This window comes from Scyliorhinus torazame, chromosome 10 (assembly GCF_047496885.1).
Source record: "Scyliorhinus torazame isolate Kashiwa2021f chromosome 10, sScyTor2.1, whole genome shotgun sequence".
Lineage (NCBI taxonomy): Eukaryota > Metazoa > Chordata > Chondrichthyes > Carcharhiniformes > Scyliorhinidae > Scyliorhinus > Scyliorhinus torazame.
In genome coordinates, this window is record NC_092716.1 from 36,287,595 (window position 1) to 36,304,635 (window position 17,041).

A 17,041-nucleotide genomic window follows, 5' to 3' on the forward strand; every position below is an offset into this window, starting at 1 on the left:
AGGGCAATTTTGAACACTAAGGGCAATTTATCATGGCTCTGGTGCAGCCGCATTTGGAGTATTGTGTGCAATTCTGGTCGCCGCATTATAGGAAGGACGTGGAAGCATTGGAAAGGGTGCAAAGGAGATTTACCAGAATGTTGCCTGGTATGGAGGGAAGATCTTATGAGGAAAGGCTGAGGGACTTGAGGCTGTTTTTGTTAGAGAGAAGAAGGTTAAGAGGTGACTTAATTGAGGCATACAAGATGATCAGAGGATTGGATAGGGTGGACAGTGAGAGCCTTTTTCCTCGGATGGTGATGTCTAGCACGAGGGGACATAGCTTTAAATTGATGGGAGATAGATATAGGACAGATATCAGAGGTAGGTTCTTTACTCAGAGAGTTGTAAGGGCGTGGAATGCCCTGCCTGCAACAGTAGTGGACTCGCCAACACTAAGGGCATTCAAATGGTCATTGGATAGACATATGGACGATAAGGGAATAGTGTAGATGGGCTTTAGAGTGGTTTCACAGGTCGGCGCAACATCGAGGGCCTAATGTACTGCGCTGTAATGTTCTATGTTCTATGTTCTAATTGTCCAGATATCGGGTATAGTGCCCCTGCTTATCTTGGATCTTTTACTGCCTGAGGAAGCAAAAGTGCCTCGGTTTAATGTCTCATCTGAAAAACAGCATCATTGACCATGCAGTATTCCCTAAATTTTGTGCTCAAGCCTTTGGAGTAGGACTTGAACCCACAACCTCCAGATTCAGAGGCAAGAGTGCCACTATATGAAACCCAGTGTTCTGTTAGCTCTTTTGATTGAGCAGCACAGTGGCACTGCTGCCTCACAGCTCCAGGGTCCAGGGTTCAATTCCGGCCTCGGGTGACTGTCTGTGTGGAGTTTGCACTTTCTCCCCACGCCTGCGTGGATTCCCTCCAGGTTCTCTGGTTTCCTCGCACAGTCCAAAGATGTGCAGGCTAGGTGGATTGGCCACGCTAAATTGGCCCTTAAGTGTCCAAAAGGTTAGGTGGGGTTACTGGGTTATGGGGATAGAGTGGAGGTGTGGGGCCGGTGGAGACTCAATGGGCCGAATGGCCAATGCACTTGAGGCACTATTTTTAATGCTTCTTCAACCTGACCCCTCCCCCTCTGCACCCACCATCACCATATCCAGAAATCCCTCCGCCTCCCACATTATGTAATCATTGCCCATTCAATGCACAGTTTAGTGATTAAGCACCCACACTTGCATCTGTCACTTTATTTTTTCCATCCCATCATCTTTGCAATATCCCTCATAGACAAATGTATTTTCATGTCCGTTTTAGAAGAAATATATTCTCGCAATCTATGTGCCATGGGCAAGGCTAGTATTTACTACCCATCTCTAGCTATCATGAGAAGATAGAGATGCAACTTGGTGGGCTGCTGGAAGGCTTGCCCTCCGGGTGTACAATGACAGAAAAGTGACTAGAGTTATAATGCTGCCCTTCATTCATCTTACAACCAAGTTTACATTTTAAAACCGTAACCGAGTATGCTGTTTGGGTTTGCATTTTAAAATTCAAGCTTGGCTGGAAGGTGCAAGATGTTGTGGTTGCATACAATACAGCATTGTGGCAGTGAGCAAAGGGGAAGGAAAAGCATAAAGCTTGGATTGTACTAGTTGATTTGACATCAACTTCTCTTATTGCTTCAGTATGTTTTTATAGACAAGGCTATCCAGAGTGTTCTCCTCCAAGGAAGATTTACACTGGTAATTTCTGAACCCTATTCTAGTTCACGTTTGTTCTAGAACATAGAACATACAGTGCAGAAGGAGGCCATTCGGCCCATCGAGTCTGCACCGACCCACAAGCCCTCTCTTCCACCCTATCCCCATAACCCAATAACCCCATCTAACCTTTTTGGTCACTAAGGGCAATTTATCATGTCAATCCACCTAACCTGCACGTCTTTGGACTGTGGGAAGAAACCGCAGCACCCAGAGGAAACCCACGCAGACACGGAGAGAACGTGCAGACGCCGTACAGACGGTGACCCAGTGGGGAATCAAACCTGGGATTCTGGCGCTGTGAAGCCACAGTGCTAGCCACTTGTGCTACCGTGCTGCCCCGTTCTGTTGTACTATATGCCTTCTTGGACTGCAAACCAATAAATAACCTTATATACGGGTTGGAATGTGTGGTTTTTATTTTCTTATATTACCAACTATAAAGGCTAAGTGATCCTACCAACTTCTTTGACGTTCCATATTTCTTTTCTGATTTCAAGGGCCAGAGTTTCACGGTCCCAATTGGAGCCAAATGGAGATGGGCCTCGAAAGAATGGTCTCTGAGCAGGGCGCCTGGATGTTCCTCCTCCTTTTCTGCCCTCTGCCATTTTCATGAGGGTTGGAGAGGAAGTGGGATCCAGAGCGTGCCCCTCCTATTAAGGAGGCAAGTGACAACACTGCAGCTCATTGATTCATTTTCAGGGAGGTGGGCAGACGTTTGCAGCTGTTAAGTTTTACACTAGCTGTGTGGAGGCATGAACCATGGGTTGGAAGTTTGAACGATAAGCAAAATGAATTTGACTCCTTTACAGTTGCATATGAAATGCTGTAGCATGAGTAGCATTTCTGTTCTGTAAGGTGAGCCGTGGCAGTGCTGTGATTGGCTGATGTAACTCCCCTTAAACAGCACATTTGCCAGATTGTTACTCTAGCCAACTGGCAAGCTGTCAAATAAAATACCAACATTGCAAATGTGGAAAAGTCTTCAAATGAGTTAAAGTTGATTTAATGAATAAAAAGGTAGAATACATTTCACACTCTTAAAAGGGTAGCCTAGTCGGCAACTATGTGTAAATATTGAATTTTTTCACACTTTTTATGTCTTCAGTCTGAACATCTATTGAGACGGCAGTTCTGAAGTCATTTTGTTTACTTTTCAGAGTTCTATGGGCTCTTGGCTGCAATCCAACTCCCTCCTCATTTAATACATTCTTGATTTTGTATAAACAGCTGCTGTGAATAGTCTGTTTATTGGGGTGTTTTGTGGGCTATTCAACAGCTTCCAACTCCTGCAATAAGGTTTGTGAGTTCTGTTGATAAAGTGAGGAGTAAGGAGGTAGGTTTGGAGGTGTTTAAAATTGCCAGAAGAATCAAAATTTATATATAGATGTGCCATTAATTGCATGGGAAGCAGTGGGTCGAGGTGTTTTTGGGAATGGCCCTGTTAACTTGCCTATTCTGGGCTCTGTCTATTTTCAGGCCACTTAGGATCTGGGCCCTCGGATATCTCACTTCAGACTTGAAATGGAAACAGGAATGAGAAATCCCATCTCCTGATTCCTACCTCTGACATGAAAATCTGGCCCCTATAGTCCAAGATAAATAAATACCCCAAAAAACTATTGTTATACTTTCATGGCTTTGAAGAACTATCTCCCAAGTTCAAAAGTAACTACAGTCATAACATAAATTAAGAAATTATACTCTTTGTGTTTGAATTGAATGGCTAGGCTCAACTCTCGTTAACCAAAGAACAAAGAAATGTACAGCACAAGAACAGGCCCTTCGGCCCTCCAAGCCCGTGCCGACCATGCTGCCCGTCTAAACTACAATCTTCTACACTTCCTGGGTCCATATCCCTCTATTCCCATCCTATTCATGCATTTGTCAAGATGCCCCTTAAATGTCACTATCGTCCTGCTTCCACCACCTCCTCCGGTAGCGAGTTCCAGGCACCCACTACCCTCTGTGTAAAAAACTTGCCTCGTACATCTACTCTAAACCTTGCCCCTCTCACCTTAAACCTATGCCCCCTAGTAATTGACCCCTCTACCCCGGGGAAAAGCCTCTGACTATCCACTTTGTCTATGCCCCTCATAATTTTGTAGACCTCTATCAGGTCGCCCCTCAACCTCCTTCGTTCCAGTGAGAACAAACCGAGTTTATTCAACCGCTCCTCATAGCTAATGCCCTCCATACCAGGCAGCATTCTGGTAAATCTCTTCTGCATCCTCTCTGAAGCCTCCACATCCTTCTGGTAGTGTGCCGACCAGAATTGAACACTATATTCCAAGTGTGGCCTAACTAAGGTTCTATACAGCTGCAACATGACTTGCCAATTCTTATACTCAATGCCCCGGCCAATGAAGGCAAGCATGCCGTATTCCTTCTTGACTACCTTCTCCACCTGTGTTGCCCCTTTCAGTGACCTGTGGACCTGTACTCCTAGATCTCTTTGACTTTCAATACTCTTGAGGGTTCTACCATTCACTGTATATTCCCTACCTGCATTAGACCTTCCAAAATGCATTACCTCACATTTGTCCGGATTAAACTCCATCTGCCATCTCTCCGCCCAAGTCTCCAAACAATCTAAATCCTGCTGTATCCTCTGACAGTCCTCATCGCTATCCGCAATTCCACCAACTTTTGTGTCGTCTGCAAACTTACTAATCAGACCAGTTACATTTTCCTCCAAATCATTTATATATACGACAAACAGCAAAGGTCCCAGCACTGATCCCTGTGGAACACCACTGGTCACAGCCCTCCAATTAGAAAAGCATCCTTCCATTGCTACTCTCTGCCTTCTATGACCTAGCCAGTTCTGTATCCACCTTGCCAGCTCACCCCTGATCCCGTGTGACTTCACCTTTTGTACTAGTCTACCATGAGGGACCTTGTCAAAGGCCTTACTGAAGTCCATATAGACAACATCCACTGCCCTACCTGCATCAATCATCTTTGTGACCTCCTCGAAAAACTCTATCAAGTTAGTGAGACACGACCTCCCCTTCACAAAACCATGCTGCCTCTCACTAATACGTCCATTTGCTTCCAAATGGGAGTAGATCCTGTCTCGAAGAATTCTCTCCAGTAATTTCCCTACCACTGAAGTAAGGCACACCGGCCTGTAGTTCCCTGGATTATCCTTGCTACCCTTCTTAAACAGAGGAACAACATTGGCTATTCTCCAGTCCTCCGGGACATCACCTGAAGACAGTGAGGATCCAAAGATTTCTGTCAAGGCGTCAGCAATTTCCTCTCCAGCCTCCTTCAGTATTCTGGGGTAGATCCCATCAGGCCCTGGGGACTTATCTACCTTAATATTTTTTAAGACACCCAACACCTCGTCTTTTTGGATCTCAATGTGACCCAGGCTATCTACACACCCTTCTCCAGACTCAACATCTACCAATTTCTTCTCTTTGGTGAATACTGATGCAAAGTATTCATTTAGCACCTCGTCCATTTCCTCTGGCTCCACACATAGATTCCCTTGCCTATCCTTCAGTGGGCCAACCCTTTCCCTGACTACCCTCTTGCTTTTTATGTACGTGTAAAAAGCCTTGGGATTTTCCTTAACCCTATTTGCCAATGACTTTTCGTGACCCCTTCAGCCCTCCTGACTCCTTGCTTAAGTTCCTTCCTACTTTCCTTATATTCCACACAGGCTTCGTCTGTTCCCAGCCTTTTAGCCCTGACAAATGCCTCCTTTTTCTTTTTGACGAGGCCTACAATATCTCTTGTTATCCAAGGTTCTCGAAAATTGCCGTATTTATCCTTCTTCCTAACAGGAACATGCCGGTCCTGAATTCCTTTCAACTGACATTTGAAAGCCTCACATATGTCAGATGTTGATTTGCCCTCAAACATCCGCCCCCAATCTATGTTCTTCAGTTCCCGCCTAATATTGATATAATTAGCCTTCCCCCAATTTAGCACATTCATCCTAGGACCACTCTTATCCTTGTCCACCAGCACTTTAAAACTTACTGAATTGTGGTCACTGTTCCCGAAATGCTCCCCTACTGAAACTTCTACCACCTGGCCGGGCTCATTCCCCAATACCAGGTCCAGTACCGCCCCTTCCCTAATTGGACTGTCTACATATTGTTTTAAGAAGCCCTCCTGGATGCTCCTTACAAACTCTGCCCCGTCTAAGCCCCTGGCACTAAGTGAGTCCCAGTCAATATTGGGGAAGTTGAAGTTTCCCATCACCACAACCCTGTTGTTTTTACTCTTTTCCAAAATCTGTCTACCTATCTGCTCCTCTATCTCCCGCTGGCTGTTGGGAGGCCTGTAGTAAACCCCCAACATTGTGACTGCACCCTTCTTATTCCTGATCTCTACCCATGTAGCCTCACTGCCCTCTGAGGTGTCCTCCCGCAGTACAGCTGTGATATTCTCCCTAACCAGTAGCGCAACTCCGCCACCCCTTTTACATCCCCCTCTATCCCGCCTGAAACATCTAAATCCTGGAACATTTAGCTGCCAATCCTGCCCTTCCCTCAACCAGGTCTCTGTAATGGCAACAACATCATAGTTCCAAGTACTAATCCAAGCTCTAAGTTCATCTGCCTTACCCGTAATGCTCCTTGCATTAAAACATATGCACTTCAGGCCACCAGACCCGCTGTGTTCAGCAACTTCTCCCTGTCCGCTCTGCCTCAGAGCCCCACTGTCCCTATTCCCTAGTTCTCCCTCAATGCTCTCACCTTCTGACCTATTGCTCCCATGCCCACCCCCCTGCCATACTAGTTTAAACCCTCCCGTGTGACACTAGCAAACCTCGCGGCCAGGATATTTATGCCTCTCCAGTTTAGATGCAACCCGTCCTTATATAGGTCACACCTGCCCCGGAAGAGCTCCCAGTGGTTCAGAGAATGGGAACCCTCCCTCCTACATCAGCTGTTTAGCTGCTCTATCTTCCTATTTCTAGCCTCACTGGCACGTGGCACAGGGAGTAATCCCGAGATTACAATCCTAGAGGTCCTGTCTTTTAACTTTCTGCCTAGCTCCCTGAACTCTTGCTGCAGGACCTCATGCCCCTTCCTGCCTATGTCGCTAGTTCCAATATGTACAACGACCTCTGCCTGTTTGCCCTCCCCCTTCAGGATGCCCTCTACCCGTTCGGAGACATCCTGGACCCTGGCACCAGGGAGGCAACATACCATCCTGGAGTCTCTTTCACGTCCACAGAAGCGCCTATCTGTGCCCCTGACTATAGAGTCCCCTATTACTATTGCTCTTCTGCGCTTTGACCCTCCCTTCTGAACATCAGAGCCAGCCGTGGTGCCACTGCTCTGGCTGCTGCTGTTTTCCCCTGATAGGCTATCCCCCCCGACAGTATCCAAAGGGATATACCTGTTCGAGAGGGGGACAACCACAGGGGATTCCTGCATTGACTGCCTGCCCTTTCTGGTGGTCACCCATTTCTCTGCCTGCACTTTGGGTGTGACCACATTTATATAACTGCGATCTATGACGCTTTCCGCCACCTGCATGCTCCTAAGTGCATCCAGTTGCTGCTCCAACCGAACCATGCGGTCTGTGAGGAGCTCCAGTTGGGTGCACTTTCTGCAGATGAAGCCATCCGGGACGCTGGAAGCCTCCCGGACCTGCCACACCTCACAGTCAGAGCACTGCACCCCTCTAACTGACATTGCGTCAATTAATTAAAATTAAAAGTTAACATTTTTTTTTAATGTTACTGTTAACTATCTGTTTCCTAGCACTAGATTTCTAATATAAATGTGAAAGCTAAATATAGTACTCTCCGATCTCTGGCTTAGATACCCCTCTAAATTATTATTAAGTAATTATGTTTAATTAGTTACCAATGCTTAATTTTTTAAATTTAGTGTAGATTCCCAACCAGCCACTCAGGTCACCGCTTTTCTGTGATGTCACTTCAGTTTCCCCCCCGACACACACACTTTGAAAAAGGTATAAATGTAAAAATGAGTAAAAATCACTTACTTACCTTCTTACCTTCTGAGTGTCTTAGATGTTCTCAGGTTCTCTCCCTGACAGAGACTGATCCTCCTCCTCCGAACGGCTCCCGAAACTAGGCCGCGATCTTTTTAAATCTCCGTTTAGAGACTGAACTGATCATCAGTTACAGGGTACCTTTTTGAATTAGGCTGGGCTGTGATTCTGAAAGCAGCCAGTTATTAACTTGTTGCTCATTGTCAATGGTTTGAAATGGGGCCGATCATGTTTTTTTTTCCTGAAACATTTTTTTTCCAAATAGGGGGTAATTTAGCACGGCTAATCCACCTGCCCTGCACATCTTTGGGTTGTGGAGGTGAGACCCACGCAAACACGGGGAGAATGTGTAAACTCCACACGGACAGTGATCCGGGGCTGCGATCGAATCCGGGTCCTCGGCGCCATGAGACAGCAGTGCTAACCATTGTGTCGCACCAGGGACTACCAAGATAGAACTAGAGAAAAATGCTTATCTTCTGTCATGTCGAATCGTCTAACATTTGTCATCGCAGGGCCAGTAGATGAGGTGGTAGATCAGATCAAAAGTTTTTATTGTGGTGACATGTTAACATGTTTACCTGTATTTTTCTCCCTGTTTTTTGCGGGAGGCGAATGATTTGAAAGGTGGAAAGTATTTAGTGTGTAAGAGGATGAAGTGGCGTAATACAGTGAGTGCACTAACAAATCTTGACTTTTTGATTTTTCTAGAACAATTTTCCCTTTCATTTGCCTTTTAAGCCAAGGTATAGCTGCACAGGGTCCGGCTGCCTTCCATTATTCTGCTCGTGGACATTTGTCACGGTGAAACTTGGCACTGAGCATTGGCAGGTTATTTGACCATGAAGGGCATCACAACTGAGCCTCATTCTGTCTTCCTCTGATATACACACATGAATACTTAAGTGAGGGTAAGGAATGGGACTCTTGTTGAAAGGCATTTTTCTCCCTCCTTGTGTGGGACAATATGATATCCTAACACCCAACTACAAAATAATCGCAGAAGGTTAACATGCACGGTTAACCATGGGTTAAGGGCAGCACGGTAGCACAAGTGGATAGCACTGTGGCTTCACAGCGCCAGGGTCCCAGGTTTGATTCCCTGCTGTGTCACTGTCGGTGCGGAGTCTGCACGTTCTCCCCGCGTCTGCGTGGGTTTCCTCCAGGTGCTCCGGTTTCCTCCCACATTCCAAAGACTTGCAGGTTAGGTGGATTGGCCATGATAAATTGCCCTTAGTGATCATAAAGGTTAGGAGGGGTTATTGGGTTAAGGGGATAGGGTGGAAGTGAGGGCTTAGTGGGTCGGTGCAGACTCGATGGGCCGAATGGCCTCCTTCTGCACTGTATGTTCTATGCAAGTATAGCTAGCGGTTAGGAAGGCAAAAATGGTACGTTTGTGTTTATTACAAGGGACTAGAGTATGAGAGCAAGGAGATATCACTATACTGGCCTTGGTGTACTGTGTACAGTTTTGGTCCCCTTCTGGTTGTCTCAGAGGGAATCAACATAGGTTTAGAAGACAGATTACTGGGATGAGGGACTGCCTATGAGGATAGATCAAGGAGATAATGCCTATATACTCTGGAGTTTAGAAGAATCAGAAACGATTACATCACAGTGGGCGGCACAGTGGTTAGTGCTGCTGCCTCACATCTCCAGAGACCTGGGTTCACTTCCGGCCTCGGGTGACTGTCTGTGTGGAGTATGCACTTCCTCCCTGTGTCTGCATGGGTTTCCTCCGGGTGCTTCCACAGTCCAAAGATGTGCAGGTTAGGTGGATTGGCCGTGTTAAATTGCCCCTTAGAGTCCAAAAGGTTAGGTGGGGTTACTGGGCTATGGGGATAGGGTGGAAGTGTGGGCTTAAGTAGGATGGTCCTTTCCAAGGGCCGGTGCAGACTCGATGGGCCGAATGGCCTCCTTCTGCCCTGTAAATTCTATGATTTTGGCATGCTCGATGCTAGGGGGATATTTCTCCTAGCTGTGAAGTCTAAAACTGCCCCCGGGCGTTGTGGGGGTGGATGGGTGGGGCACCGGGAGCTCAGCATCTTAAAAACATGGAATGGGAGTTTGGAACTGAGATGAGGAGAAATTCTTTCACTCAAGAGTGGTCAATCTTTGGAATCCTTTCCCAGAGAGCAGCGAACGCTCTGTCAATCAGTATATTCAAGACTGAGATCAATAGATTCTGGGCACTGAGATATATGGGAGAGGTGCAGTTGAGTAGAAGATCAACGTTGATCTTATTGAGGGGCAGAGCAGGCTTGAAGGGTTGCAGGGCCTACTCCTGCTACTTCTGCAGTTTTTACTGAAGCCAACCCCTCAACCTGGGCCAGAGGATCAAATCTCAGAATTTCCTGGTCTATAGGGCTGAGCTCCTTACTGAATTAACTCAATTAGTCAATGGCAGAGTGGAGCTATTTTTCTCTTAAAGGTTTGCAGCTATTTTCCACATAGGTAGAAGTATTGCTTAGTTGTTAGGTGTCACCGAGAGAATCTCTCAGTGCACAAAAAATGCTGAGTTGCTGGAAGCTGCTAATTAAAAGTAATAATAGTCACATTGAAGCAAACAGGTGTTGCCTCTGGGACCAGAAGACATATTATAGTCTCCCTAGATACAGATGTGTACAGTACAAAAACTTGCCAATTTTAACCTGTCGAGTACAAAACTTCTTGATTTACATAGAGCAATTTAAATAAAAGTAGCTGCGTGCCCCCCCCCCAACCCTGAGAGTGTATTTTTGTTCAGCATATGCCTTGGACTTTGAGTTTAAACTCTTTAAGGTCCCAGTGGTAATCCTTGCATTATTTGTCAAATGCAATTTTGAGCTGCAATTATTGGCCTGCAGCTAATTGCACTCCTTATTGCCCTATCTCAGTTTACATGGGAACGTTTCACTGTGTCAGCAAAGGTCAAGATAGATTCCCTTCCTATGTAACCTCTTGCAGTGGCAAGTCGTGTTCAGGTGCCCAGGCAAAGGGCGGCGGCTGATGGGAAGTCTTGAGAGCACATTATGATTGAAAGATACTTTAAAAGGTATCAGCCAGTTTGCTGATGAACTCCGTAACATAAACGTCATTTCTGGAGTTAGGCTGTTGTTTTTGTAAAGCTGCTTTTAATACAAGCTTTAATAAACTCTGCGGCATTATGAGTTTGTGAGACTTCGTAATTGCATAGAAGCAATTGTGCTGCCCTCAGGCAGCTGTGGAAAGCGCTAAGTGCTGAGATTGTGCTTTTCAACTCTTCTGAAAAAGTTAATTAGACCAGCTTTAGTTTTATATATATATATGTTCACCTTTTTTGACTTATACCTGACTGTTTGTTTTTCATTGTTTTAGTGAATTGGTGTACTTTTTTCTGTTCTACGGAATGCATGCTCCTCAAACAGAGAGAAAAATCTCCTCAACACTGATATGTTAAAATTCCTATGTAAAATTGCTCAACTAATTCAATTTGACAAACAACAGAGGTATAGGGGATTTGCTTCTCAATCAGAGGAGATGTAGATCATTATCTTAGGGCTATGCTATTGATGCTCCCCTGGTTTGGAGCAGCAAAATAATAATGGTGTATGAGAGAAAGCTAGCAAGGAATATAAAAAAACAGACCGTATATGCATCTACAGGTGTATAAAAAGGAAGGGAGTAGCTAAAGTGAGCATCAGTGCTTTAGAGGGTTAGACTGGGGAAATAATAATGAGAACAAGGAAATGGCAGAGGCATTGAACAAATATTTTGTATCTCCACAGTAGAAGACGGAGAAAGCATCCCAATAATAGAAAATTATGAGGCAAAAGGAAGGTAGGAACTTAAAACAATCATGATCACTGGAGAAAAAGTACTAGGGAAGCTAATAGGGTTAAATGCTAACAATCCCTTGGCTTTGATGGCTTAAATCCTAGCATCTTAAAGGAAGTGACTGAAGAGATGGTGGATACAGTGCTGGTAAAACTTCAAAATTCCCTTGAATTTGGAAAGGTCTCATTTGATTGAAAACCTGCAGATGTAGCACCACAATTCAAAAAAGTAGGGAGATAGAAAGCAGGAAACAATAAGCCAGTTAGTCTAAACTCTGTCATTGGGCAAATACTGGAATCTATTATTAAGGAAGTAGTAGCTGGTCATTTGGAAATCATAATCAGGCAGAGCTGATATGGTTTTGTGAAAAGGAAATCGTGTTTGACAAATTTATTAGAGTTCTTTGAGAATGTAACACGTTGGGTGTCTAAAAGGGAATTATTAGAGAGAGCCACATTTCTGCCCCGACCCGCCAGCGGGATTCTCCGTTACACCGGCCGGTCAATGGGGTTTCCCATTGTGGGGCAGCCCCAAGCCATCCGGGCGTCGGCAAAACGGAGAATCCCGGCGGCGGAGCATCTCGCCCAGTGTACTTGGGCCTCCAAAAGGCATTTTACAAGGTACAAGGTTCCACTTAAAAGCTCACTGCAGAAGATAAGGGCTGAAGGTGTTTGGGAGTTGATGTATTAGCAAGGTTAGATGACTGGATCCTTAGCAAGAACCAGAGAGTTGGCCATTTTCAGGTCGGTAAACTTAACCAGTGGGTTGTCGCAGAGATCAGTGGTGGGTCCTAATATATTTATGATCTATACTAATGCCTTGGATGAAGGGGCAGACTGTATTTTAGCCAAATTTGCTGATGATGCAAAGAAAGGTGGGAAAGCAAGTGTGAGAAGGATACAAAGCACCTGCAAAGAGATACAGATGGGTTAAGAGTGTGGACACAAATTGTACAGATGGAGTGTAATGTGGGAAGATGTGAGGTTTTCCATCTAGCCAAGACGAATAAAGAAACAGAACATTATGCAAATTGAGAGAGACTGCGGAATGCTGTCGGAAACAGAGATCTAGGTGTTCTTTTACATGAATCACAAAGTTAGCATGCAGGTAAAACAAATAATTAGGAAGGCAAATAGAACTTTGGCCTTTATTTCAAGTGGGATGTGGTACAAAGGTTTCCACAGCTATATAGGGCATTGGTGAGGTCATATCTGGAGTACTGAATACGGTTTTGGTGTCCTGAAGGAGGAATGAATGAAAGGAAATGAAATGAAAATCGCTTATTGTCACAAGCGGGCTTCAAATGAAGTTACTGTGAAAAGCCCCAAATATACTTGCATTGAAAACAGTTCAGAGCAGGTTCACTAGGTTGATTCTTGAAATGTAGGGATTCTCTTATGAGGAAAGATTGAGCAAGTTGGGCCTATACTCATTGGAGTTCAGAAGAATCAGAAGTGATCTTATTGCGACATGTAAGTATTGCTGAAAAAAGAGACATGTTGTTGAAGCTTTTCATCTTATACACATCAGGGCAGCACAGTGGCTCTGTGGGTTAGCCCTGCAGCCTCACGGCGCCAAGGTCCCAGGTTCGATCCCGGCTCTGGGTCACTGTCCGTGTGGAGTTTGCACATTCTCCCCGTGTTTGCATGGGTTTTGCCCCCACAACTCAAAGATGTGCAGGGTAGATGGATTGGCCATGCTAAATTGCCTATTCAATGGGCTGAATAGCTTCCAATAGCACTGTAGGGATTCTATCAGTTTCACCTATCACCCCTTAAATGTCCAGGTGCAGGGCCCATACATGCCACCTGTTATAGACCCCCCTAATATGCGGGGAATGGGGGTGGGGGTGGGCTGGGGGGTGGTGCAGAGATCCAAGTCCTCTCCCTCTATGAGACAGGGGCCCTGAAGGTCGCGAGGTTGACTGAGGAAAGAGTAGTCACTGACAGCAAGGTTGGCCTGCGCCATTGAGGGGAGGATCCACTGCCCCTTCACCCAGATGACCTGCCTCGAGTAATTCATGTCAGACAAGATGATCGTGCCCTCTCACTGACCAAATGACCATTTTCTCGCAGGATCTCCATCTGGTGGAGCCAGGCCATCTGGAATTGGTTCCCCCCCCCCCTTCCACCCAAGAGACCACCTGGAGGAGAGCGCCGAGGTGACCACCATCAAGGCGTCACAGTTATCACCAGCGCAGAGTCACACACGTCAGTGGTAGACATTAGTGAACAGGATTCTGGGGCACAATCTGGTGAGCACCACACAGTTGCTGACGCACATCAGGCGGAGTCAGCAATCGGAGGTCTGCTGGATTCCAGGACTCAGCAGGGTCCTCGTCAGATACCGAACCTCTGGACAGGGTTTTCCCAGAGCTGATGCAGATGATAGGCCAGAGCCATGAGATTCAGGAGGGGATGTCAGGTACATTCCAGCCACTGCATAGCCGATTGGAGGAGTCCCAAAGATTTTTGGGTCCGACAAAGTGTGGCACTGAGGCCAATACTGCTGGGGTGGCGACCGCAATGGAAAGCATGGGGCACGACGTCTGCATCTTGGGTGACGGCCACCCCAGCACCACTCCAGTGGTGCCCAAGGCATGTATCAGTCTGTGACGACCATGGCCAAGGGCCCTGACATCATGTCCCAGTTGATGAAAGACATGTCGTTGACGCAGGTGACATTGCCGAGGCACTGCAGAGTAAGTCACTGAGGAGCATTGCTGAGGGCGCTGATACCGTGGTTGAGACAATGGGAAGCTGCCAGGACTGGCAGAGCCACATGACTCAATAGCCTCTGGAGCTCATGCCAGCTGCTGCTCCATCCCATGAATTCCCTGAGGACCCTACGAGCACCGCCAGGGAGGAGGAAATGCTGGTGACCAACCTGAGGCCTACCACCAAGAAGACAACGGTGGGCGGGAAGGAGGGAAACTGAGAGCAAAGGATGATTGGTGATGGGGGATTGGAGGAGGGAAATGGGGTAGTAAGGGGAGTGTTGGGAAGGAGGGAAATGGGGGAGGAGAAGGACGGATGGGGGTGAGGGAGGGAAATTGGGGCAGGGGATTGAGCTGACAGACACAGACTCATCCTATGAGAATCTGATGAGGATGAGGGACTCCCTGGTCCTCGGGGCGTGTGGGACCCTTGCTGCCTCCTGTTCCCCATCTCTCGCTCCTCCTCTGGCATCTCCCGGGCTCGTCCTCCACCCCTCCTGGTCTGCCTTCTCCTTCTCGACCTGAGGCGAAGCCACATGTCCCTCCTCCTCCAGCATGTTGCTCTGCTGCTGTGCCAGGTTGTGGGGGGCACAGCAGACCACCACAAAGCAGGAGACCCTCTGGGGGGTGTACTTCAGGGCATCACCAAAGTGGTCCAGGCATCGGAACCGCATTTTGAGCAGTCGGACGCACCGCTCAATGACAGCCCGTGTGGCAACATGTGCCTCATTATAACGGGTCTCTGCATCAGTCTTGGGCCTCCGCACCGGCATCATCAGCCAGGACCTCAGAAGGTATCCCTGTCTCCCAAGAGCCAACCCATCATGCTGGTGTGGTGCCCGAAGACGGCGCGGATTTCTAAGTGCTCCAGGATTTAGCTGTCATGCACCTGAGTAGCGGGTACACAAAGGTGCATGATAAGGAGGTGGTTGTTGCACACATGTTGAACATTCAGCGAGTGGAACCCCTTCCTGTTAATGAAGGACATTCGCTGCTGCACTGGCGCATGCAAAATGAAATGAAATGAAAATCGCTTATTGTCACAAGAAGGCTTCAAATGAAGTTATTGTGAAAAGCCCCTAGTCGCCACATTCCGGCGCCTGTTCGGGGAGGCTGGTACAGGAATTGAACCATGCTGCTGGCCTGCCTTGGTCTGCTTTAAAAGCCAGCGATTTAGCCCAGTGTGCTAAACAGCCCCATAAGGGCGACATGCATGCCATCGATTGCCACTTGGACCTGGGCAATCCTGCCATTGGTGGAGAATCCTGCAGCCTGGGCATCTTGGTGGGCCTGGTCCAGCTCAAAGGTGATAAATCTGATTCCCGGGCATACAGAGCATTTATGTACTCCCGGATGCACCTGTGGGCTGTAGCTTGTGAACTGCCACACAGGACTCCGCTCGAGCCCTGGAATGAACCAACGGCATAAAAGTTGAGGACGCTAGTGACCTTCCCGGCCACTGGGACCGGGAATCCTCCTCCTCCACAGGTGCCAAGTCCATGAGAATGTGGCACAGGTGCTACATTGTCTCTCTCCTGAGACGGAGTCTTCTGCAGCACATGCTGCCGTCATCCCATTGAAAGCCTGTACACCTTGGGCCATCGCTGGCCTCCCTCTGGGTTCCTCCTCAGCCTGATGGGTGGCAGGGTCTTCAGGGTAGCTCCCTGTACATGGGGTGCCAACTCCAGCCTGCATTGTCGCTGCTGCCTTCTCCTGAGTCTAGCCACTTGGACCGCCACCAGCAACACGAGGGCAGCCGCTGCGGGGTCGACATTTAAAATTATTTTATTATCTGTAAGAAATTGGAGAAGGAGATAGGCCGACAATCAGTTAGGGTATCCATTCCGGGCCGCTCAAATCCCCGAAGCCTCCCCCACCCTTACTTTCCCGCTTTCTCTCAGAGTGCCATCCAGCAAGCCAGTTGTGCATGAAAACCAAGCTGCACTCACCCCCGGCCACATTGGGAGCCCCTAGACTCCAGACCTCTGCCGGAGGTTCAGGTGCTCTCCCCTGATTCACACACTTACCCCATGGCTGTGGATTCCTAGTGCTGACGCCCTGCACTTTATTGTTTGATTGTTGGCAGCTGTCTCTATAGTGCTGATTATCCTAATGTTCAATCACACTGTTCAGGCATCAAAGGTTGCTTGAAATGCAATGCACTAATCATCCTCTGAGACATGGCACGTGTGCCCTCGAGAGGAACTTGAGAGAGTGTGAAATGTTGTCACGACTAACAAGGCTACATCCTAATTTGCAATAGCCTCCAGCTATGAAGCTAGAGGCTGCTCACAGTCAAAGGGAGTGAAATTGACTTTTAACATTGAAGTGACTGTCTGACAGCTGTGGCCTCAGAGACGCAAAACCCCTCGGCCCAGGGGCAAGCCCAACATGGAATGCTTCAGTCCCCTGACCAAACCCAACCTCCCTCAGGTCCCTCCCAACCCCCAAGCACTCGGCCAGCTGCTCCGCTGCCTTTGATCTGCAAGTTGGAAAATGTAAATGGCGAATCATCTCCTCACTTCCCCTCTGCAGCCATTGTGCCATCTTCACATTTTTGAACAGGAGTGACGCCAGCGTGATTTCCCGCTAGTCAGTCAGGTAATTCCCGGTTACTGTTGCATTCACTTCAGTCTCGCTAGTGATATTCAAATGAATGCAAATTAGGGCTAATAGTATGCTTGCCATTTTGGGGTGAGATCCGGGACTCCCATCGAGAGCGGGCCAGGTAAATTGCAAGCTTGTTCGTGCCCGGTGTGAATCTCAATTTTTGACCTTT

At 47.3% G+C, this 17,041-nt stretch overlaps 1 protein-coding gene across 4 annotated transcripts in view; it reads left to right on the top strand.

The window, feature by feature from the left end:
• Window positions 1-17,041, top strand: part of zfhx3b (zinc finger homeobox 3b) — a 594,034-nt gene that overhangs the window by 72,250 nt on the left and 504,743 nt on the right. Inside the window, exon 2 of one of the 4 annotated variants that reach the window (XM_072517942.1) lies at window positions 11,498-11,549. The exons of the other annotated variants lie outside the window; for them this stretch is intronic. The gene's annotated coding sequence lies outside the window, so the exon portion shown is untranslated. The remainder of the gene's footprint in view (window positions 1-11,497; window positions 11,550-17,041) is intronic. 4 annotated transcript variants of the gene reach the window in all.